The sequence below is a fragment of the Apium graveolens genome, chromosome 11 (assembly GCF_009905375.1).
Source record: "Apium graveolens cultivar Ventura chromosome 11, ASM990537v1, whole genome shotgun sequence".
Lineage (NCBI taxonomy): Eukaryota > Viridiplantae > Streptophyta > Magnoliopsida > Apiales > Apiaceae > Apium > Apium graveolens.
The window spans coordinates 62024428-62048752 of record NC_133657.1 but is presented as its reverse complement, the minus strand read 5'-3'; the positions used below and the strand labels follow the sequence as shown (position 1 = coordinate 62048752).

The 24325-nt window shown below is 37.0% G+C and overlaps 1 non-coding gene across 1 annotated transcript; it reads left to right on the top strand.

Annotated features, from left to right (window-relative positions):
• Window positions 1–23887: 23887 nt before the first annotated feature.
• Window positions 23888–23994, top strand: LOC141698785 (small nucleolar RNA R71). The gene has a single exon (XR_012565287.1). It is a non-coding gene; the product is annotated as a small nucleolar RNA R71 (small nucleolar RNA).
• The last annotated feature ends 331 nt before the right edge of the window (window positions 23995–24325 follow it).

Sequence of the window (24325 nt, the reverse complement as noted above, 5' to 3'; positions counted from 1 at the left end):
TACCGGTAATTCTATACTCCTTACTTGCATGTATATTCCGTTAATAGTGATCATAAAATTGGGGGTGTTGTTTGCTTGATCAATGAATGTGTATGTAATATGATATTTCGCATGTTAAGTATATCTTTGCACTTACTTATAACTAATCTGATATCATAGTGTTACAAGGATTTGTTTGAAGTAATTATTTGACTGTGTTTACATAAAATGGCTTAGTTTACTTATTGATTGGGTTTTGGGTGTTATTTATGCCAGATGACGAGCTTTTCTCAATTAAACTGTATTTTGATGGTGAACTGATAGATAACCCTAAGAGATATAATGGTGATTCTGTTGTATTTGTGGATTTATGTGATAGTGATGCTATTAACCTACTAGAGATTAAAAATATGTTAGTTGAAAGTGGATCAAAGGGTGGGTATGATGTATTGTACTATAAAATACCTGGAACAACAATGGGACGTGGTTTATTTGAGTTAGAGAAAGATGCTGATCTTATGCTAATATGTACATTATTATCTAACAAGGAAAGACCTAGGACAAATAGATATGTAGAGTTATTTGTCACTCAGCCACTTCAGCCATTTGAGGTTATCCCTAGTCAAGAAGAAATTAATATGGACAATTCTTTTGGACAATCTACACAACAAGAAATGGATGAGGAACAAGATATAAGGGAATTAAAGGGTATTGTCAAATATTTCTCAGGATCCTGAGGATAATGATGAGTATGAATTGAATGTGAGCGATAGTGATGATGAGTTGTTTGGTCACACACTGTAGAAGGGGGTTGAATACAGTGTATAGCACAATCAAATCGAATATAAGAACTCAAGTAACAGAAAACAGATTTTATTCAACACAATAAACTATGTTACAATATGGAACTGTCCTCTCTCAGGGATGAACAAATTATCACGAGAGCTGCTAGAGTTACTAAGAATAATAATTTCGATAATCGTAACACTTATAGTGTAAACTCTGTGCCTGTGTTTATATACTACATAGTTACAAGATAATCTTCTAATTGATATGAAATATAATTCTGCTTCCTAAAATATATCAACCAGTTATCTTTTCTTCCAAGTATTCTATTCTTCATAGAATTCCTTATTCATGCATATTTATTTCTGTCTTAGTCTCGATCTTCTTTCCTTTCAATCAGCCGCCTGCCTTATCTGAAAGTCATCTTAAGTCCTGATATTATCTCCTGATAAATATCTTCTGACCACTTAAGTTCTGATAACTTAAGTTCTGATATCTTAAGTTCTGTCTTCAGTATAAGTGCTGATTTCCAGTTAAGTACTGATTTGTCCTGTTAGGTAAGATCTGAAAACTAAATACAAATCATATTACACAAGACATTATCAAATATATCTAACAATCTCCCCCAACTTGTAAATTAGCATAATATACAAGTTCAACAGATATTTGATGATGTCAAAAACATTAAGTACAAATGCATGAGAATTTGACTAGATAACTACAACTTACAGTCCTTTCAGCTTTACCATCTTTAACTTCTGATAACAGCTTCAGTCTGTATATACTTCAGAATTTAAGCAGTTGTAGATCTTTGACTTGGCTTCAATTTCAATTTCTGATCTCTTTGATATCAGGAGTTGTCCTGAGATAGTTCTTCAACAAACATCTCTCAGCATATTCAAGTTCATTAACCATTCTCCTTTTAGCATTTATCAATTCAGCTGTATCTTCTCCAGTTTGAAAAATAGCTGCTCTGAGATCACTTATCTTAGCTTTTCTTATCTCCTGATCTAGTCTAATCAGACATGCCTTGTCAGACTCTAGATTGAATTTCACAGCCTTATAACCCAGAAAAGTAGTTATAATCCTAGCAAAGTTAGGCTTCATATCGATAATATCACCTTTGTGATCTCTGTACTTGGGACAGTATGTGCTGTCAGACTTTACAGAACAAAGCTTCTTCTGTCTTTGAATTTGAGACTTTAAATATCCTGCAACACTATCTATTAATCTGTCTTTCACTTGAAGTAGGAATAGAACATGTTCCAGTTCCTCAAAATACTTCAGTGGTATAGCATTCTGCTTAATCTGGTATACACTTCCATCTGTCATAAAATATAACAATATATGTTCTTTCAAGAAGGTATGGTAAACCATTTGTACAGATTCAAGTCGATTCAATCTTTCAGGAGTTGCTCCAACACCTGGTTCACTTAAGGAAGTTGGATCATTAGTAGTGTTATGTACTCTTCTTTCATCAGAACTACCCAATCCAGATTTATCTCTTGCTTCCTTTCCTGTAACAACTCTTGCTTCAAAACCACTAGTTGCAGTCTTCAAAGGTTGAGCCTGTTTAGCTTTGGTGAATCCTGGTAGGAGTATTTTTGAAGGTTTAACATGAGTAATGTCAGAGGTTTCCTTTTCCTTATCTTCTGATATCAAGCCAACTTGAGCTATGTCAGAGGTTGCTTGCTTCACTGTCATATCAGAACTTACTACATCTTGACTCTGAACAACATGAGCCATGTCAGATGTTGTTTGAGAAATCTTCTTTAAAATCAGAGTAAGACTAGTATCTTCTTCATCATCAGTTATTTCTTCATCCATGACTGACATATAAACCTTTACAGGTTCATCAACTTTTTCTTTGCCCTTGGACCTTGGATCAATTCCCATTTGTGATTTGGCTTTGATTGCCTCAGAACTTGTTCTTTTCTTTATCACAATACCCTTAGGCTTTGGAAATTTCTTGTCTACAACAGAAGCTATAGATTTTGTCTTGGCACCTTCTGCTTTGAGTCTAGCTTCTTCTTCCTTTAGACTCTCAAAGTCCATTCTGGATTTTCTTTAAGAAATAACTGCTTTGAAATTTCTTCATCAAGTTCCAAATATTCACCAGAACTTATCCTTTTACCAGTATCAGAACTTATTCTTCTCCCAGTATCAGAACTTGTTCCTTGACTTGTAATTCTAGCTTTACTTGATGAAAATCCTTTGCCTTGACCTTGACCTCTACCCTTATTAGAGTTTCCCTGGTCATCATTTCCATCATCTTTTCCTTTCAGTGTCTGAATAGATTTGCATTTGGACTTAATCACTTTCTCCCCCTTTTTGGCATCAGCAGGTAAAAGAAGAGAGACAAGCAATTTCACTGAGGATTGGATCTCATTGAGTTGACTTTGGTGAGAAGCTTGATTCTTCAGAATTTCTTCAATTTGAGTTTGTTGCTTCTCCTGAGTTTTCTCAATGTAGGCAATTCTGTCAAAGGCTGGCTTGAAAAATCTGGTCTTTTCAAGTTTCACATTCATATCTTGCTGGATTAGAGCTTCCTGAATTTTGTTCACCTTGTCATGAGTTATTGAGTATTGACCTTGAAGGTGCCTTGTACTCAATACAGTAACTCGCAGATGTGCCTTGAAATCATCATTTATCAGCATTTCATCAACTTTTGCAAGATGCTCAGCAATAATCTTTTCAGAAGGAACAAAACTAACTGAGTTACATTCTTTAGTCCACTCATTTCCTCTAGGAGTTTCACTCCAAGGTACTGGTGCTTCCCCTACAATAAACTTCTTGACTAAATCAGCTTTATGAACAGTTTGTTGAGGTGTATGTCCTGATGGACCAGCTGCATCAGCATCTAAATTGACAGCAGCTTCACCAGTAATTTCTTCATTAGCAGCATCAGAACTTGTAGATCCTGCAGTATCAGCACTTCTTGACTAAATCAGCTTTATGAACAGTTTGTTGAGGTGTATGTCCTGATGGACCAGCTGCATCAGCATCTAAATTGACAGCAGCTTCACCAGTAATTTCTTCATTAGCAGCATCAGAACTTGTACATCCTGCAGTATCAGCATCCTCTGATAAAATAGCAGTATGTGAGGCTATAGAGGCTTCAACATTATCCTCTAAATTTTGATCTGCAGCCAGGTTCTGATCAATATCCAAAATTGATGTTGTTGGTGGATTGAGTTGAATTGGTGGAGCTTCCAAGTACAAAACCTCAGGCACAAACAAGTTATGAATATCAATTTCAGCACTTGTACCTGGTTCTTCAGTATGTACTGGATCAACTATAGGTGACATAGGAGGTGTAGGTATTTTAGCTTGAGCATTTTCATGTTGTGCAGAAGGAAGTGATTCAATAACAATAGGTTCTGTTGAGATCAGAGATTCCTGATCCCCTTCCTTAGCTGCTTCCACTCCATCTGAATCTGACTCAACTATGTCCATGTGAGCTCTTTGTTTCTTTAATTTCTTCAAAGGTGGAGACACTGTAGGAGCTTTATCATCAGAATTTAACTTTCTAAGCCTTTTGAGGGGCCTAGAACTCCCAGTTACAGTATCTTTCTGAGAAGAAATCTTCTCAGCTTCTAAAACAACAGGTTCTGATATTGGAACATATTCCTCAGCATCTGATTCATCTCGCATAATAAATCCCCTTCTCTTCTGTTGAGTCTGAGGTACTTTCTTAGTCCTCTTGGGTTTGGAAGATGAAGGCTGCAATGTAGGATCTGAAGGTTGAGGTTGAGAAGTTTGAGATGTTTGTGTAGAGGTGGTAGGTGCTGATGGATGAGGTTCTGATGGTTGAACATCAGGATATAGTTCAGTGTATTTAAATGGATCGTAGGTTATTAAGGCTTGTTTAACAGATAAAAGAACTAGGAGGGGTCTTAACACAACCTTCTTATTATCAGTAGATAATAAGTCATTAAAAGCTCTTTTAGCTAGTCTGAATGATGAAATTAATTCACTAGCTGATTGGGGCTTATTATCACAACAAAAACTATAGATAAGCTGACAGAATCTAGCAAAGTAAACAATATTTCTATCTTCTGTCATTCTATCCCTAATAAAACCTAAGACAGCACGTGCATAATCAAAATCAGTTTGATTAATGAGAGCATACCCGATTTGTTGGCTGAATATGGGGATTGCATCGAAATTAGAACATTTGTTTGCAAAAGCCTTGGTTATGCAGTCAAAGAAGAAACTCCATTCCCTCCTTATGTAGGATCTCTTCAACTGACCCAGCTTAGCCAATGTCCTCTCATACCCCAGACTGGCCATCATGTTTTGAAGAACCGACTCTTCAACAGTAGAATAAACACAGTTCTAAGGCAGCTGCAGTGCTTGTCTAACCATAGCCAATGTCACGACATGCTCATCCTCCCATGATGAAAAAATAATACTTGGGGACCCTTGAGCACCACCATTATCATATACTCCGCTTCTCCAAAACTCCAGCACTTTAGTACCAGAGACTGCATCAGGTTCGGTCAGAGTGTACCCAATATCAGAACTAGCAAAAAAGTCCTGAATGAAGTGAAGTTCTGATTGGGCTTCTGACTTGCTAAGAATAGCGGAGAAGTTATTAGGAACAAACTTAGCTCCATCAAAAATTACGTCTTTTGGTGCCATCTCTGTAAGAAATTAAGTGAGGAAGAGTATGTTTGCAAAGTGTCTGTAAAAAGTCCTGAGAGAAAAACAACTTCAGAAAATAAAAGAGAGAAAGAAAAAGAGATTTAGAATAGAAAAGTAAGTAAAAGATTAGAAAATATTTTATCTCTCATATATATACTCTCTCCACTCAACAGTCATATTTTTGAAGCATGGGAAACACTTTACACCTGGCACCATTTGAACAGTCAGTAAACGGTTAGAATGAGAGTTAATGAGCACGTAAAATAAGCAATAATTACCGTGCACATGCAGTTTTTCAGGACATACACATTAACCACTAACCCATAATGATTATGACTGTTTTATCTCACATTAACCAATACTCTGTAAAAATATTATCGTTCAGATAATGACCAAAAATAAACCAAGTAAATAAATACTGCCACGTCAGCATCAGAACTTGATTATTATCAAGATTTAAAAGTCATCAGAATATGGCTCCTTAACTCAAAAAGTGAATGTGTATTTCTGTAATTCTTCACACAAATACTGATATGGTTTCATCAGAACTTAATCATCAGAACTTCCATCAGAACTTTTCCTCAGAATTTATGCAATCTGACACATAGACTGTTCATCTAAAACAACATTGATCACCACAGTAATTTTCATCATTCATATGAAGTGTAAGTGTGTGCATTAAGCTAAATATCAGACAAAGAGTAAAGTCTGATTCACTTCAGTACATCTTAGAAATAAGGCATAACTAAGAATTTTGCTCAAAATCTGTCATTATTCTGAAGTCTACTTTAGAATGAGTTCATGCATGAGTCCACCTCAACTGTTTTGTGCTCATTTTATGCATCTTTTGAAATTCCATTTTACAGTGGCTTCTCAGTGTAAGTGAGTCACGACTGCTTATCAGAATTTATGCTGTTATCAGATTATTTCTCCAGTAATCATAGAGTGTGAAAAGTCACCAAGAAAAATATTTATTTTTCCTTTCCAGATGCATATTACTTAATACCAGCAATGCACTTGGGTCTTCCCTTTCACAGTTTTTACTCTAGATCTCAAAGGAGTACCTGATTTTTATTTCTTTTTCTTTTCTTTTTCTTTTGATAAGTGAGGCTTATCAGCACTTAGTACATCCACCAGATTTACTAACATCAGAACTTAACAGATAAGAAGCACTATTCTAGTTTTTGACTTAGTAATAAGATACACAAAGTAAACTTAACTAAGCTCAATATCAGAATTTGCTTGTGTTAAAAAGATTTCCATATAAACAATTACTTCAAATATGGGATCTTTAGTATATTAAAGATTACTACGTCAGCATCTAGCACATTTATCCTCATTGGATTGAATAGTCACAGAAATATTCATATCACTATCAGAGTTTAGAAATTCACATCAGACAACAATCAGCACCTAGAAGATTTCTAATTAAGCACAAAATACACAAAGATGTAATATCTGTAAACACTGATCATAAAGTCTGATGTATCAGAACATAAACTAAGCAGATTTAGAGAAAGAACCTGAAACCATTCCAAGTTCATTTACCAATCTTGTAAAAGTAGCTTCACACAGTGGTTTTGTGAAGATATCTGTTAGTTATTGATCTGTGGGAACAAAATGCAATTCCACTGTACCGTCATCCACATGTTCCCTTATGAAGTGGTACCTTATGATGATGTGCTTTTTCATTGAATGTTGAACTGGATTACCTGTCATAGCAATAGCACTTTGATTATCACAGTAAATAGAGATTTTTGAAAATTCTAACCTATAATCCAGTAACTGATTCTTCATCCAAAGAATCTGTGCACAACAGCTTCCTGCAACAATATATTTTGCTTCTGCAGTTGATGTGGAAATTTACTTCTGTTTCTTGCTAAACCAAGAAACCAATATGCCTCCAAGAAATTGGCAGTTTCCATTTGTGCTTTTCCTGTCAATTTTGCATCTTGCAAAATCTGCATCTGAGTAACCTATTAGCTTAAAGTCTGATTCTCTAGGATACCACAATCCCAGATCAGTTGTACCCTTAAGGTACTTGAAAATTCTTTTCACAGCTGTTAAGTGAGGTTCTCTTGGATCTGCTTGAAATCTTGCACAAAGACAGGTAGCATACATGATATTAGGTCTACTTGCAGTTAGATAGAGTAGAGAGCCAATCATACCTCTGTAATCAGTAATATCTACTGATTTACCAGTATCCTTATCCAACTTAGTTGTAGTGGCCATAGGAGTGGATGCACTTGAACAATCCTGCATTCCAAATTTCTTCAACAAATTTCTGGTGTACTTAGATTGACAAATAAAATTCCTTCTTCATTCTGCTTGATTTGAAGGCCTAAAAAATAGTTAAGTTCTCCCATCATACTCATTTGATATCTTGACTGCATCAGCTTGGCAAACTTCTTACAAAGTCTGTCATTTGTAGAACCAAAAATGATATCATCAACATATATTTGCACCAAAAGTAAGCCCTTTCCATGGTTGAGGTAGAACAATGTTTTGTCAAAAGTCCCTCTGTTAAATCCACTTTCCAGTAGAAACTGAACTAATATCTCATACCATGCTCTTGGAGCTTGCTTAAGGCCATAAAGTGCTTTAGTCCACTTCCTTGCAGATGGAAGGTTTTCTCTAGAACTGGATGCTCCCCCATGATCCATGCTGTCTCCATCAACATTTTCTGAGGTCCCCCTGAAATTATGCTCTCTGAGTTGGATCCTTCATTATTTGAGTTTCCAGAAATATCAGAACATGAGTTTCCAGAATTATCAGAACTTGGCCCATCAGAACTTGAAGAGCCTGTTGTAGGTTCTGATGCTTCTTGAGATGTGGTTGGATCTTCAGTATGCTCCCCCTGCACAGGTGCATTTTCCTTAGGCGTAGTCACCATATTTTCAATAATATCAGAGTTTAATCCATTAGAGTTTGCAGTATCAGGATTTAGATTGTCAGGATTTACAGAATCAGAATTTAAAACTTCATTTTCGAATCTCAGCTGATCATGATCATTGAAATCTTCAAGTCCAGTAATCTTCTTATCATCAAAAGAGACATCGATAGATTCCATGACAACCCTTGTTCTTAAATTATAGACTCTGAAGGCTTTTGTAGAAAGTGGATATCCAACAAAAATTCCTTCATCAGCTTTTAGATCAAATTTGGATAGCTGTTCGGGATGAGTCTTAAGAACAAAACACTTACTTCTAAATACATGAAAATACTTCAGATTTGGCTTCTTTTTCTTCACCATCTCATATGGTGTTTTTCCATGCTTGTTGATAAGTGTTGCATTCTGAGTAAAACAAGCAGTCTGCACAGCTTCAGCCCAAAAGTAGGTTGGCAACTTTGCTTCATCAAGCATAGTTCGTGCAGCTTCAATAAGAGTTCTATTCTTTCTTTCAACAATTCCATTTTGCTGAGGAGTTCCAGGAGCAGAAAATTCCTGCTTGATTACATGGTCTTTGCAGAACTCTTCCATGATCAAATTCTTGAACTCAGTGCCATTATCACTTCTTATGATCTTCACAGAATCTTTGACCAATTTATCCAGTTGCTTGACATGATCAATCAAGATAGATGCAGTTTCACTTTTTGTGTGCAAGAAATACACCCATATGTATCTGGTGAACTCATCCACTATGACCATAGCATATTTCTTCTTTGCAATAGACATGACATTCACTGGACCAAATAGATCAACATGTAGTAGGTGATAAGGTTCAAGAATTGATGATTCAATCTTGCTCTTGAATGAAGATTTTCTTTGTTTTGCCTTCTGACATGAATCACAAAGGCCATCAGGAGCAAATACTGATTTTGGCAGTCCTCTCACAAGATCTTTCTTGACTAGTTCATTAATATTTTTAAATTTAAATGAGAGAGTTTCTTGTACCAATCCCAGATTTCTTCAATTGATGCTCTACTCAACAGACAGATTGCAGAACCATCAATACTTGTTGAAAGCTTGGCTTCATAAATTTTACCATGCCTGTATCCTTTCAGAACAACTTTGCATGTAGATTTGCTTACAACTTCACAGTGTTCTTCAAAGAAATCCACATGATAACCTCTGTCACATATTTGACTCACACTCAGCAGATTATGTTTAAGTCCTGAGACCAGAGCTACTTTTTCAATGATGACATTCCCAAGATTGATATTTCCATATCCCAGAGTTTTTCCAATGTTGTCATCTCCATAAGAAACATCTGGGCCAACTTTTTCCATAAAGTCTGATAGCAGGGCTTTATTTCCAGTCATATATCCTGAACATCCACTGTCCAGAACTAGGATCTTCTTCCTGTTGCCCTGCAATCACAAAGACCACTAATAATTAGTTTTAAGGAACCAGACTTGCTTGGATCCTTTGGCCTTTTTAAGTTTGTTAACATTTGCAGCGGATTTAGCATCAGAGTTTATGTTAACAGTTTTCTTATCAGAATTTGCAATATCAGACTTTGCAACAGAACTTATACTAGAAGGAATAATGCTAACTTTCTTTACAGAAGGTTTTATTTGATAATAATCATAGTATAAACTATGATATTCCTTACAAGTATAAATGGAATGCCATAAATTACCATAATGAAAACAAGTTTGTGACTTATATCTAACAGACTGACTCTTAACTTCTGATTTTGAAGGTAAGGAGTTTATATTCTTATTCTTCCTGTAAAAAGAAGCCAGATGATTAGAATTTCCACAGTTATGACATGTTTTTCTAGGAGCATTAGGAACAGGCTTATAATTTTTACTTTTGTTCACACCTTCCTTTTCATTCCTATTTTTCCTAGGTGGCTTTACCTTGTTTACATTCTTAACATCTTTCAGCTTATGCTTAAGCTGCTTCTTAGTCATTATGCCTATGTTAACTTCAGTTGGCTTATCCTGTTTAGGTTTGTCAGAGGTTACTTTCTCCTTAACTTCTGATTTCTCAATATCTGACTTTGCAGTTACAAACTTAACAGGATTTACCTTTGGTTTTTGTTTAACAACTATAGGCTCAGTTTCTACAGTTCCCTTACTGTTCTTATCATCTCCATAACCTAAGCCCTCTTTCCAGTTTCCACTACTAAGAATATCCTGAGTTAGTCCAAGTCTTGATAATCTCTCTTTCCTTTTCTAACTCTGTTTTTAGAGATTTATTCATTTTTAACACTTCATCCCTAACATAAAAGGCATCATCTCTATCTTTCTGAGTTTGATGGAACATGACTAACTCTTTTTCTAAATAATCATTCCTCTTTTTATAAGCAAGATTTTCAGAAGTTAATCTTTCACATGTTAAAGTTTGATCTTTATAACTAATGAACATGGTTTTAAGATATCTTCTCAACTCAGTAATAACATCAGTATGAAAGGCATAAGTAGTTTGAGGTACCTTGAAGTCAGCAGTATCAAAACTGTTAGGTATGAATACAACACAGAGGCGGGGGTGAATGTGTTTTGGCTTAAATGTTTGATTTTTGATCGATTTAGGCTTTAGCAGTTGGTTGTTGTTTATGATTTAGTAGAATGGATGTTAAACATAAATAGCTGTGCAAATATGTAAAACAAAGATCTTCAAAACTCACTTAATTTTATATTAAAAATCAAGCAGTATTTTGCTACAAAATCTCTAAGTTCTTGTTTTAGAACTTAGCTTCTTTCTTGAGAGAGAACACACACTCTCTTCTATTCTGATTGTTCTTCTTAACTTATCTAGAGGACCAGTGTTAACTTTATAACTCAGTTAACTGCTGGTTTACACAGTGGATAATAAACATGCTATTAGCTTTTCTAAACTGTCACTTGTCATTTCTATTTATAGAAAAGCAAATCTTCCATTTCTGGCTTAGCATATCTTTAGCATCCCGTGTTAACTTTAATCTCCTCTGTCAGTTAATCTTTGTCGTTGATCTTGCACATCTCTCAAGCTGCTCTTTGTAGACTTCTCAATCCAGCTGTGTGAACTGTTTGTTGATTTACAACCTTGGATATTGAACTGTTCTGCAATTCTGTACTTAGAGAAATTTCTTCACTTCGAGATCTTCAGTTAAGCTGTAGAGAACTCGACATCTCAATAGGCATGTTGGCTTGTCGATATCTCTGAAACTTCATTGTTGCCTAGACTTATTGACAACTCTGAGTTCTCTAGTGAATTTTGGTTTATCGATAACTCATAGTTCTCTAATGGACTTTGGCTTATCGATAACTCAGAGTTCTCTAATGAATGTATACTTGTTGATATCTCTGAGTTCTCGACAGAAAATTCCTGAGTTCTCTACACCCGGTGGATGTTGCTTATCCGTCGAGTAGTGATGGCTTATCCGTCGAGTAGACATTTCTCATCCATCGAGTAGATATTGCTCATCCGTCGGGTAGATGTTACTCATCCGTCGGTACTCTCTGGAGTTTAAATGACTTCTCGATAAGTCATTCTAGAGTTCTCGAATGATTTCTCTATAACACTAATTCTGTGACTTGTAGAGATCTTGACTTAGAATGTTTTACACCAAACAGATTTATTCAACTCCAAGCATCTTCATAATTCTTCAGAGGCATGATCTTCTTGATCTTCTTCCAGATAGAATTCTTAGGCTTGACACTGTTTAGAGAAAAATGCTCCAGTCTGCTCCATTTACATTTTAGAGACATTAAGTGTTACAAGTATGAATTACAGATTAAGGTTACAATACAACTAATCTTAGGGTTGTTAATATGACTTAGTCTTGTTATGATACAGGCATGTCTTGCACAACAAGAACTGCTATCAGCATTTGCCATCAAGGCATAGTTTTCCTCATCCTCAGAATCTGAAGCATCTGACCAGCTTTTCTTCTTTGTGACAAGAGCCTTGCCTTTGTCACTTTTCCCTTTTCTGCAATCTGGAGATATGTGGCCTTTCTCACCACAGTTGTAGCATTTAACATTTGAGTAATCTCCTCTGTCAGACTTTCCTCCTTTGCCTTCAGATTTTCTGAAACCTTTCTTTTCAGAGCTTGCACCTTCCTGGAAAACTTATTTCCTCTTCTGAATTTCCTGTATGCAATCTTTGTGATTCCTTTCACCATAAGCGCACACAACTTCATCATCTCTTCATCAGGGTCTATCTCAGATATACTTTCAGTTCATGAGTCATTATCACTATCAGAACTTGATGACTCAGTATCAGACTTTGTGATGAGAGCCTTGCCCTTGCCTTTCTTTGAGGCAGCTTCTTTAGGAATTTCCTACTCAGCCACAAAAGCAACTGTCCTTGACTTTCTTCCATTCCTCTTGTTTCTTTGTTCCATCTCAAGTTTATGAGTCTTGAGCATCCCATAAATTTCATCAAGAGTTGTTTCGTCAAGATTATAGTTGTCTCTTATTATTGTGGCCTTCAAATCCCATCTTTCAGGAAGTGCTAACAGGAATTTAAGATTTGAATCTTCAATATCATACTCTTTGTCAACTAGTGACAAATCATTCAAGAGTTTGACAAATCTGTCATATAAATCAGTTAATGACTCATCAAGCTTTGAGTCAAAGTGCCCATACTCTTGAGTGAGTATCATCTTCATGTTCTTCTTGATTGCATCAGTTCCCTGATACCTTGTTTCCAAAGCATTCCATATCTCATTTGCAGTCTTGCATTGAATTACCCTGTTTGACATAACATTATCAATGGCACTATGCAGCAAGTGTCTTACCTTTGCATCCTTTGCAATTGATGAGATATCTTCAGCAGTGTAATCACTTTTCTCCTTTGGTACAGACTTTGCTGGCTGACCTGCAACTTCCACAGAGAGTTTGGTTGGCATATGTGGTCCTTCATAAATCATGTCGAGATATTCTGGATCTGTAGCTTCCAGAAACATAGCCATCTTCACTTTCCATATGGAATACTTAGAAGGTTTCAACATGGGAACTCTTATAGTCTCATATCGACAATGGGTTATGGTTTTTGGAGGTTCTTCAGTTTTGGTGGGCTTGGTTGGAGTTTCTTCTTCAGACATGATTGTTTTTGGATCTTAAACTGCTTGTGTGTTAACAGATTGCTCGGATACCACTTGTTAGGTCACACACACTGTAGAAGGGGGATGAATACAGTGTATAGCACAATCAAATCGAATATAAGAACTCAAGTAACAGAAAACAGATTTTGTTCAACACAATAAACTCTGTTACAATATGGAATTGTCCTCTCTCAGTGATGAACAAATTATCACGAGAGCTGCTAGAGTTACTAAGAATAATAACTTCGATAATCGTAACACTTATAGTGTAAACTCTATGCCTGTGTTTATATACTACACAGTTACAAGATAATCTTCTAATTGATATGGAATATAATTCTGCTTCCTAAAATATATCAACCAGTTATCTTTTCTTTCAATTATTCTATTCTTCATAGAATTCCTTCTTCATGCATATTTATTTCTGTCTTAGTCTCGATCTTCTTTCCTTTCAATCAGCCGCCTGCCTTATCTGAAAGTCATCTTAAGTCCTGATATTATCTCCTGATAAATATCTTCTGACCACTTAAGTTCTGATAACTTAAGTTCTGATATCTTAAGTTATGTCTTCACTATAAGTGCTGATTTCCAGTTAAGTACTGATTTGTCCTGTTAGGTAAGATCTGAAAACTAAACACAAATCATATTACACATGACATTATCAAATATATCTAACATGAGTCTTGGCACTCAGATGCCTCAAACAAGGATGAGAGTGATGATGATCTGATATTTGAAGATCATGAAGATGAGCCACAATTTCCATAATTCAATGAAGAGGTGGATATGGAAATACCTGTCTTTGAGCTTAGTATGTTGTTCAAAAGTTCCCAGATTTTTAGGAAAGCTGTAAGGAATCGTGCAATCATGGATAGAAGACTTGTTGAGCTTGTTAAAAACTATGGAAGGAAGATCAAATATATGTGCAAAAAATATTGTAAATGGACTGTCTATGCTTCTCCCTTTAATAAGACTCCAACTTATCAGATAAGGACATTGGTCAAAAAACACAGATGCCTGCCTACATTTGAACAGAAATAAATCAATTCAGTCTGGCTTGCAGAGCATTATGAGAAGGAAATTAGGATGAACCCTGAATGGCCAGTTAAAACATTTCATAAAAAAATCTTCAATGACTTGAAATGTCAAGTATCAAAGCATGTTATTTAAAGGGCTAAGACTAGAGCACTCCTAAAGATCAATGGCACTCATAAATCATAGTTTGGTCAGGTATGGGATAATGGATATGAATTAAAGAGCGTATTTCCTGAAAGCACTGTCAAGTTATTGTGTGAAGATCCTGAACCTGGTGAAGAAAGTGTGTAACGCCCTCTAAATCCGGGATTTAGATCTGGGTGTTACTTGTTAATCACTAACATAAAATATAAACCTGTTTAATTATTATTACAAATATATATCCAACCCCTTAATATTCTATCCAGGATCCATAAGGTTGAGGTATAAAAACAAGAACAACTTACTATATTTATTACAAATCCAAATTTAAAATCTCATACAACTCTCTTTATTACAAGCCAACTATCTACACAAGTTTTAAACTAATTCCACTTATTCAAACACACACTACATCTATCTATACTACACCTGCTCTACAAGCTCAAAGCTCTCTTCTTTTATCGGGATTAACACCTTTGGTGCTAGAGGATCCCGCTGCTTGACTCGTTTCTTTACCACTCGGGTTCGAATGAGTTTCATCATCTACCTTAACTAAAAAACAAAGTAAATAACAACAAGAGGGGTGAGCCATAATTGCTCAACAAGTCCACAATATATATATATACAGTGTTATCAAAAAGATAAATGAACCAGAAATCTGATTGTATATGTAACTATATATTTCCGCAAAGAATAATGAAGGCCACTATTGGCGATTATCAATTAACTAGACTGGACACAAGATCAACATTCGCACCCATATCATGTTAATCAGTCAGGATATAATGTAGATCTATACCTACCTGTATAGATCAATTCGGGTACCCAGACTCTACGGCCCAATACAAGGATCCGGTTAATTTGCGGCCCAGAGGATCCAATTTATACCTGGTTCTTATTGTCACCATCCAGTCCACAGATGAGCATCCGGAACAATAGGTATACTTTGATGTATCCCAATATCGTAATATATCAGGATATATATAAGGTGTAATCTATTGGAATATGAATAGAGTATTCATCATATCAAGGGAAGTCAGGAATCAAAATAAAATTGTAATCGAATGGACAATAATTGTATATCAGTGTTTGTGAACAGAAATTATCCATATTTATCGAGCTGAGTGTTCGCAATAAAATACACGTGAAAATACACGCAAGCGTACGCGATCACAAGTAGTATAAGATTTAAGTCAAGTTTGTTCCCACAGAGACTGGTTTAGGTTAAGTTCAAATTATGAACTTATGCAATAATGTATGATTATCGTTCACAGCTAAGACAAGTAACAAATTTGAGTTGATTAACTACTTAAGAGATTATACTAGCATGCATTGACTAAGAGATTAAAACTGATTTACTTATATAAGAATAAAACATGGGATTCTAACTTCATTAAATATTTCATTCAAAGTTTATGTCTTTATCAATAGTATGCGATGGTGATGATAACTAATCAGATAACACGAAATTAGCATACCCTATCTTTCGATATACGTATACCCTACTACTGAGCATCCATAATCAAGATATAAGCCAAATAGACACCAATTATGCTTAGACCCTATATGTCTACAGAATTTGAAAACATAACGATTTAAGAACAAGTTATCTATTATGATTACATATGGTGTGTAAGATGGTTAAAATTACACTACGAATTATGCATGTCAATTCATACATAAACCTATGCTAGCATGGCAAGTTCTAAACCTCTATATTCACTATCGCTCCAATAGAGATTAACAAACAATCTTAGATGTTATAATCGAACACATCGTCACCATGGGTTCCAATGAAAACATGATACTAATAAGTTTAGAATACTACGCAAGAATATATAAAGTACTAGGGTTTAGAACAAGAACAAAACAAGCATCCAAAAGTATAGCCTAAATTGAAGAATACAAAAGAATGAACTAATTCTTCTTCTCCTTAGTCGTCTCGTGTGCTCTAGGTCTTCTTAATATTCTCCATGGCTCCCTTGTTATTAAAAACATTTTCTTTTCATTATATATAATCCCCTGGATCACCTGGACTCTTCAAATCATCCAATCAGACTCAAATCAGGGTTGCGCAACAAGTGTCAGGCGTGTGCGCGCTCTACCTAGTGCGGGCGCGCTCCTTCTCTGGAAACATGGGTGCGGGCACGCTCCTTTAGGCGCGAGCGCACCTGCTCTCTCGGACTTTCTGCATTTTCTTGTTTTGCGCTCTGATCTTCTCGCAAACTTCCGCAACTTTATTCCTAGATCTCTTATTAGCATAAAATCATTATGAAGCTCCTCTCCACCTCCTGACTAGTAACGACTCAACACAAAACACATAAAAATACTGAATACTTGTGTCCAAAACACCAACTCAAGCCGATATGAAGCGTTCCAAGTGGATATAAATTCCACTTATCACACCCCTAAACTTAAATCGATACTTGTGCTCAAGCATAAACAGACTCAACACTAAAAACACAACTAAATGACAATATAACGATTTCCTCGGAATAACCATAACCAATCAACAAGCAAATGTCGCTAAGAATGCAGTTACTTGAAACAGAGTTCAACTAAATCCCATAAACCAACTTACAAGTCAGAAATGTGCATGTGTGAAATGCTTATCAGATATACTCTCAACACTAGATCAATAATTATATCCTATTTTCGCCAAAACAATCACAAGTTTATAAATAGAATAAATGTTAAACACATAATGACTAACAACACCTCAATTTTTACTAGAGTTATACAAGGATTCATGCTATTATAATGAATAAATAAACACAAATGCTTATTTAACCGTGCAATGAATGAGGTCCCAAAAGACTTATACAATACCTGTGTAGTGAGCGTTAGGTTAGTGGATCTCAGACTATACAAGCCTTAGGTCACTAGGCACAAAGTCCCCTACAACTTAATTGCTCGAGTATTAAAGAGCTCACCCTTGGTCAATTATGCATAAACACATACTAGCACAATTTTTTTCTTTTCTTTTCTTTTTTCTTTCTCTTCTTTTTTTGCCTACTTTTTTTTCTTTTTCAATGATTTCTGAATGAGTGTGTTTCGCTCCATCTCATTCAACCCTATACTACTCATAAAAATATGAGCCAGCTACTAGCCATTTGACGCCTAGCTTTATTCACAACAAGCAATGAAAACCATTATTTCCCCTAGTTTAAAAATCAGTTTTCCTAAGTCATTACGAGAATATCAAAAATTCTAAATATAACCAAGTGATTCAATTCCAACAAATAAACAAGTATGATCATGATCTAGTTCAAAAGCAACCTATAAGACTTGTGAAAAAAACTTTGTTTCTGGGCATACAAATCAATTCATAGGACTTAAGCATCCCTCTATTCGACATCACTACACTCAAATCAACACCAACCTACCAATAAAAAACAACTCAACCTAAGGGATCATGCTATATGCATTCAAATGCAACTAAATGGACTCATATACAAACACAAACAAATATGCAAAACAAAAATGCAAACAACTATATGAACAATCATGCACAAATATGAATAAACTACACTAAACATGCAATATGAATCTATATGAACACAAAACACACTAATAATGCTTACATTATCACCCCCAAACTTAAAATTTTCAATTTCCCCATTGAAGGCAATAATAAGGATACAAGGCATACCTAGTCGTCAGTAGGATCACCCTCATCGGGTGGAGTATCAAGTGGCGGGTACAGAGAATCAGCTCCAAATATAGGCCAATCCACCTCGACAGCAGTGGTCCGGAAAGCAGTATCCAAAGCATGTGACAAATCCGCAGCAAAATGACTGTGAATGTCGTGCATCACATCCATGCGCCTAGTCAATCGCCTGTACTGCGTATCTCCAAGTCCAGAACTAACCCCTGTCTAGCATGAGAAGACCTATTGGCTCCACGAGAGGATCTAGTAGCTGCCTGAGATGCCTGAGAAGAACCCCTTACATAAGTCTGATCAGCTGGCTGGCCACCCGGTAGATGATCATATGTATAACCCAAGCCCTTCTCATCGGCTTTACCGCCATACCACTCCTTCATCTGCTAAATCATCGAGCTATCTATAGGAGCACTCAGCATCTGTAACTGCTCATACTCGGGCCACCTAACACCCACCGCAGTGCACAACCTCGTAACAATGGAGGCATGAAGAATCGCCCATGTGGTCCCTCCTCGCAGAAAATGCAGCATACTCTGATGAATCACATAACTGAGATAAACATATTCTTCCTTCAAAATCCCCCACAGCAGAATAGCCCGATCCACAGTAACCTCGTGTGAATGTGAAGATTGCATGATATTAGCACACACAAATAGGTTCCAAGCCCTAGCATACCTGTTCATACACGAAGAAGGAAAAGTAAGCGGCTCATTCATGCCCGCCTTATAAAAATTTCATTTTTTTTGTTTTTTTTTCTTTTTCTAAACTACTATACAATGAAGCATGGGTTGCCTCCCACGAAGTGCTTGATTTTATATCTCTAGCTTGACGTGAAACTTTAAAATTAAGTTGTAAAAAGAATGGAGCTCACCACCTCACGGTTCGCCGTATCCCCATAATACTGCTTCAACCTTTGACCATTTACTTTGAACGCTTGGTCTGGATGCTTATCAAAAATTTCCACAGCTCCATGTGGAAACACAGTTTTGACGATGAATGGACCTGACCACCTCGACTTAAGCTTTCCTGAAAAAAGTCAGAGATGAGAGTTGAACAATAGAACCTGTTGACCAGGCACAAATAACTTGTGCACTAACCTCCTATCATGCCATCTCTTGACCTTCTCCTTGTATAACTTGTTATTTTCATAAGCCTATAGTCGAAATTCATCGAGTTCATTAAGTTGAAGCATTCCCTTCTCTCCAGCAGCTACCATGTCAAGATTCAACTTCTTCAAAGCCCAATATACTTTATGTTCTGGCTCCGCAGGCAAATGACACACATTACCGTACACCACTGGAAATGAGACATTTCTAGAGGAGTCTTGAATGTTGTTCTGTAGGCCCAAATAGTTTCATCGAGCTTCAAAGACCAATCTTTCCTTGATGGACTCACAACCTTCTCTAAGATTCGATTGATCTCTCGATTCAACACTTCAGCTTGCCCATTAGTTTGAGGATGGTAGGATGTGGCAACACGATGATTCACATGATACCTTTCCATCAATACAGTGAACTTGTGATTACAAAAATGCGATCCCTCATCACTGATTATGACCCTTGGAGTACCGAAATGTGTGAATATCTGCTTATGAAGAAAAATGATCACCACCTTAGCATGGTTGGTTGGAAAAGTTTTAACCTCAACCATTTGGACACATAATCCACCACCAAAAGAATATATTGATTGTTGCATGACGAGACAAATGGCCCCATGAAGTCAATTCCCCAAACTTCGAAAATCTCAACATCGAGAAGCACAGTAAGAGGCATCTCGTCTCTCTTGGACATATTTCCAACTCACTGGTAGCGATCACATCTTAACACGAACTGATGTGCATCTTTAAACAAAGTTGGCTAGAAAAATCCCGCTTGAAGAATACGGGAAATTGTCTTCTCTCCACCATAATATCCACCATACACAGTGGCATGAAAATCTCGCAGAATACCTTCCGTCTCACTATATGGAATGGACCTCCTTGTTATCTGATCTGATCCCTGTCTGAACAAGAACGGCTCATCCCATCGATACCACTTCACTTCATGTAGAAACTTCTTCCTTTGAGCATAAGAGAGTTCTGGGGGAATAACATTACTCATAAGATAGTTCACAAATTCTGCAAACCATGGTTCTTCTTCTTGCACCCCAAAGAGTTGCTCATCGGGAAAAGATTCATTAATTAACATCTTATCTTGTGAAGCTTTGCCGTGATCTTCCAAACGAGAGAGATGATCCGTTACCTGATATTTTATACCTTCCATGTCTTTGATTTCCAGCTCGAATTCCTGTAACAAGAGAATCCATCGAATCAATCAAGGTTTTGAATCTTTCTTCGAGACCATATATCGAATAGCAGCATGATCAGTATAAATCATCACTTTTGTCCCAAGCAAATAAGATCAAAATTTCTCGAAACCGTAGACAATTGCCAAAATCTCCTTCTCTGTAGCAGTGTAATTCAGTTGGGCACCATTAAAGGTTTTACTAGCATAGTAAACCACATGAAAAATGTTCTTCTTTCTCTGGCTAAGAATAGCTCCAACTGCAAAATCAATAGCGTCACACATCATCTCGAATGGTTTATTCCAATCAGGTGCAATAATAACAGGTGTTGTAGTCAAACTCTTCTTCAAGCTCTTAAACACAACCAAACATTCTTCATCAAATTTGAAGGGAACATCATTCTCCAATAGATTGCACAAGGGTTTAGAGATTTTTGAGAAATCTTTGATGAATCGCCGATAAAAACCTGCATGACCAAGAAAACTGCGGATTCCTTTAACTGAGATTGGTAGAGGAAGATTTTCAATAACCCCCACATTGGCCTTATCCACTTCAAGACCTTTGATAGATACCTTGTGCCCAAGAATGATACCTTGTTGCACCGTAAAGTGACTTTTTTCCCAGTTGAGCACCGGATTGGTCTCAACACATCTTTTCAGCACCAAACCAAGATTATGCAAGCACTCATCATAAGAAGTCCCGAACACAAAAAATTCATCCATGAATACCTCCACATTAGTTCCAATCATGTCATAGAACATGGCCATCATGTATCTCTGAAAATTGGCAGGTACACCACAAAGTCCGAAAGAAACTCGACGTAAAGCGAAAGTGCCAAAAGGACAAGTAAAATTGGTCTTCTCTTGATCTTCTGGGGCAATGCAAATCTGATTATAGCCTGAATACCCATATAGAAGACAATAATACTCATGCCCAGCCAACATGTCAAGCATTTGATCAATAAATGGAAGAGAGAAGTGATCCTTCCTGGTGGCTTTATTCAGCTTCTGATAATCCATGCATACTCTTCATCTTGTGAATGTCTGAGTATAAATGAGCTCATTCTTTTCATTAGCAACAACTATAATGCCTCATTTCTTAGGCATACACTGCACTGGCCTCACCCATGAACTATCAGAAATCGGATAGATGATCCATGCATCCAGCCATTTAAGAATTTCCTTCTTCACAACCTCTTTCATGATAGGATTGAGTCTTCTCTGCTGTTCAATTGTTGGCTTACTTCCTTCCTCAAGCAGAATTTTATGCATGCAATAAGAAGGGTTTATTCCCTTGATATTTGCTATAGTTCATCCAATTGTTGATTTAAACTCTCTCCGATTTCTCAAGAGCTTGACTTCATCACTACCTGAAAGGTCAGATGCAATAATAACATGCAAAGTAGATGCATCACCTAAAAAGCATACCTGAAGTGATAAGGCAGTGGTTTGAGCTCAAGTGTGGGAGCTTCCTCAATAGATCCTGAGAATTCTTCAGCTCTGCTAATCCAAGAGACTCGAATAGTAAATCCAATCTCCTTTTCCATGAAGAAGCATTCAAATACTGCAGCTGCTCTGCCCCTCTTCATCTTCACTATCAGATTCCCCTTTTAAGGCTCTCTCTAAGGCATCAGTCCTTAATATTTGATCAAGCTCTGAAGTCACTCCAGAGTCGACCAACTCTACTTTCAATCACTCCTCTTCGTCAGCAGGGAATTTCATTTTATTGAAGACATTGAAAGTCACGTCCTGGCCCTGAACCCTCATAGTAAGCTCACCCTTCTATACATCGATCAGAGTTCGGCCAATAGCTAAGAATGGTCTCCCCAAGATAATGGGAATCTTCTTATCTTCTTCAAAGTCCAGAATGACAAAATCAGAAGGGAAGATGAGTTTGTCCACCTTAACCAATACATCCTTCACTACTCATCGGGGATAAGTGATGGAACGGTTAGCCAGTTGCAAGGACATGTTTACCGGTTTTGGATCAGGCAGACCAAGTTTCTTGAAGACAGACAAGGGCATCATATTGATGCTAGCTCCCAAGTCACACAAACACTTTTTGAAAGATAGATTTCCAATGGTGTATGTTATCGTGAAGATTCCTGTATCTTTAAGTTTAGGAGGTAGTTTCTATTACAGCACAACACTGCACTCTTCCGTTAGAGAAACGGTTTTGAACTCTTCAAGTTTTAGCTTCCGAGATAGAATACCCTTCATGAACTTAGCATACCATTAATGTGCAACTTCTTGAAAACCTCGAGAAACTTAGCAAATTGTTTGTCGAACTTCTGCTTCTGAAGCCTTTTAGGATATGGAGGAGGCATATAGACTTGTTTATCCCCTGCATTATCCTTAGGAGTAGTGTTTTCAACAGCATTCTTCTTCGGTTCCGCTTCGTCACCCTTCCGTACAACTGAATCAGCCAAAATTTCATTTTTGGGAAATTGAGAGGGCGCGGGAGCGCTCCTTATGGGCGCGGGCGCGTTCCTTATGGGCGCGGGCGCGCTGCCCTTCTGGAGAAAAAATTCAGAATCTTTGTCTTGATGATTTTGTGGGCTCGTGACCTTTCCAAACCTCAGGGTGATTGCCTTAAGCTGTTCTTTGACTTCCCTCTTGCCTGGATTAGCTTCCGTATCCTCGGAAAAGTTCCTTGTGGTCGGTTAAATAATGAGTTAACAATTTTCCCTATTTAATTCTCCAGAGTCTTGATCGAAACCGCTTGGCTTTTGCACATAAGCCCCAACTCCTTCAATTCAGATTTTTCATTAGAAGATTGACCGGCACCTCCGTGAGATTGTTGTTGCATTCCCTATGGCTGAAATTGCTGCCTTGATGCATAATATTGTTGAAAATTAGAAGGATTGAATTGCTTGTTTCCAAATTGCTGGTATGGCTGTTATGGCTGTTGCATACCACCCTGATTATTGCTCCAGCTGAAGTTAGGATGCTTGCGGTTGTTAGGATGATAAGTAGCAGGAACAAGTTGTTGCGACCTCTGAAAGTTGCTCACAAACTGAGCTGATTCACTGGATATAGCACATTGCTCTGTCGCATACGATCCTGCATAAAGCTCACAAACACTAGGTATCTGATGAACACCGTAGTTGGTCAGAGAATCGAGCTTCATAGTCAATGCCTTTAGTTGTACAGCGATAGCCGTAGCTGTATCCACTTCCAGAATTCCTACTACCTTGCCTTGTGGTAGCCTCTGAATTGGATTCTGATATTCATTCACAATCATCATCTCAATTAGCTCATAATATTCCCCATAGCTTTTAGCCCATAAGGCTCCACCTGATGCTGCATCGAGCATAGGTCTTGACTGTGCTCCCAAATCATTATAGAAGCAATTGATCACCATCCATTCATGCATTCCATAATTAGGACACTTTCTAAGCATCTCTTTATAGCGCTCACAAGCTTCACATAAAGATTCACCTGATTGTTGGGCAAATTGAGTAAGAGCATTCCTGATTGCAACCGTCTTTGCTATAGGGAAGAATTTAGTAAGGAATTTATGAGCAAGATCCTCCCATGTCGCAATAGAACCTGGTGGTAGAGAGTGCAATCAGCTCTTAGCTTTATCCCTCAGAGAGAATGGCAAAAGTCTCAGTTTCACAGCATCTTTAGAAACATTATTGAACTTGAAGGTGTCGCAGATCTCGATGAAATCCCTAATGTGCATATTGGGATCTTCCGTTGGAGAACCCCCAAACTGGACTGAATTCTGTACCATCTGAATCGTGCCTGGCTTGATCTCAAAGGTATTAGCTGTGATAGCTGGCCTGACAATGCTAGATTGAATGTCA